We start from the raw sequence: 1,746 nt of genomic DNA, 5'->3' as shown, positions 1-1,746 counted from the left end.
CCTCATAATAATTGATATTCATGACTATTAATATTACACGACTACTTTAAAGGGAGAATGCAGGACCAAATGGAGCGTGAAGCTGGCAGCCAGCTCGAGAGCTCCCCTACTATTGTAAATGACGTTCATTCAGTGGAGAATTACTAGATGTAATCAGACGAGGGGGGCTGGCAGAGGCAGAGTTTGGGGAGAGGGAGAGGGGGGAAAAAGTTTAGCAAAGGAAGAGGCATAACTTCAATTAACTCGAGCGGAGGAAGAGGAGGAAAGTAGACACTGCTGAGCTGGAGCAAGGAAGTGAGATGAAGCAGTGCTAGAGGCGAAGAAGAAGAAGAAAAAAAAATTCCTTTTTTTTTTTTTTACATTTAATTATACATTCCTAATACGAGGAATTGATTGCCTTTGGTGCTTTTGTTCTTGTCGTTTTGGTTTGTTGTTGTCTTTTTTTTTCTTCTTAAACAAATAATGAGGAAAAAAAGGCTTTTCTATTTTTTTTTTTTTTAAGAAATAGAAGAAGAAATGGGCAGTCACTATAATATACGTCTATTTACAGCAGAGATTAAGCCCTTCTGGTGCATGTTACAGATCGTATTTATTCGCAATAGGCAAATAAATACTTGAATCTGCGTTACGTTGGGCTTCACTTTTTTTCTCGACCCTGTTCCTCCCGCCCGCTTTGAAGAAAAAAATAGAAAAAGTACATATTTATCCCGATTTTCACCCAAATGTAAAATGTATGCAGTGAATTTTAAAGGATAGTAAATTTATAGTTTCGAGGCAAAGCCAGGGGCGATATAAAACCTTTTTGATGTTGCAGGAACCCGTTCAACTGGACTGTCTGCCATTTCTGTTAAAGTTCAACTTACGTTCCTTCCTAAATAGACTCACACTTCCCAGAGCCGCCCCCCCCCCCCCCCCCCGCACACACACGCGCACACACACACACACACACACACTTTTGTTTTAAGACCAGATTCAGTTTAAGTGGCTGAGACGCCCCTACCATCGCATTGTTAATTACAAATCAGAAAGAAGAGAGAAAAACACTTTTTTTTTCCCCTTTAAGACAAATACAGAGGGGTTCAGCTCTTAAAAAAACCCCACCAATAATTTATTTTATATATATATTTTTTTTAAGGCTACACGTTACAAAATGACTTGGAGCGCACCCTCAAGTTAGGGTGTCCCTTGCCCGCAGCCAAAATCCCACCCCAACTCCGCTTCTCTCCCACGGCGATCTAAAAACACGAGTGTCCGTGAAATGCAGAGCGGCTTAAAAATCCCTTTCAAAAGGAGGGGGGGAGGGGAGAGAGAAATAATAATAAAAAAGAAACCCAACACAAAAATCCCCGACATTCGCCGACCTCGCTGGCCAGGGAGGGGAGATGTTTTGTCGCCTGCTGCTGCGGGCAGAGACAATGGCCGGGCTGTGCCTGGGGACGGCGAGGGAAAAGCAGCGAGGGCTCAGCGGACTGGGGATGGCCGGCGGGACACACACACACACACACTCACTCACACACACACACAGAGACACACACACACGCCGGGCTGTGCTCATTCTGCATCTGGTTTGCCAGTTGATAATTAGCCTGACGGCAGCTTTTGGGAACGGAGACATTTGTCCCGGGCGGCTGGTGGATCCCTCTCCCCGCTTCCCTCCATCCCGTCCCTTCTCCGGCCGTGACAAGACGGAGCTCTGCCCTCCCTCTGTCGCTTTCTCCGCTTTTTTTTTTTTTTTTTTTTTCTTTC

General features: G+C 44.8%; 1 protein-coding gene across 1 annotated transcript in view; it reads right to left on the bottom strand.

Annotated features, from left to right (window-relative positions):
• Positions 1-1,746, bottom strand: part of TFAP2B (transcription factor AP-2 beta (activating enhancer binding protein 2 beta)) — a 27,054-nt gene that overhangs the window by 23,781 nt on the left and 1,527 nt on the right. The window lies entirely within an intron of this gene.

Source organism: Charadrius vociferus, unplaced genomic scaffold (genome assembly GCF_000708025.1).
Source record: "Charadrius vociferus isolate BGI_N301 unplaced genomic scaffold, ASM70802v2 scaffold312, whole genome shotgun sequence".
Taxonomy (NCBI): domain Eukaryota; kingdom Metazoa; phylum Chordata; class Aves; order Charadriiformes; family Charadriidae; genus Charadrius; species Charadrius vociferus.
Note: the sequence above shows the minus strand (reverse complement) of the source record. Positions and strands in the feature narration are given on the sequence as shown.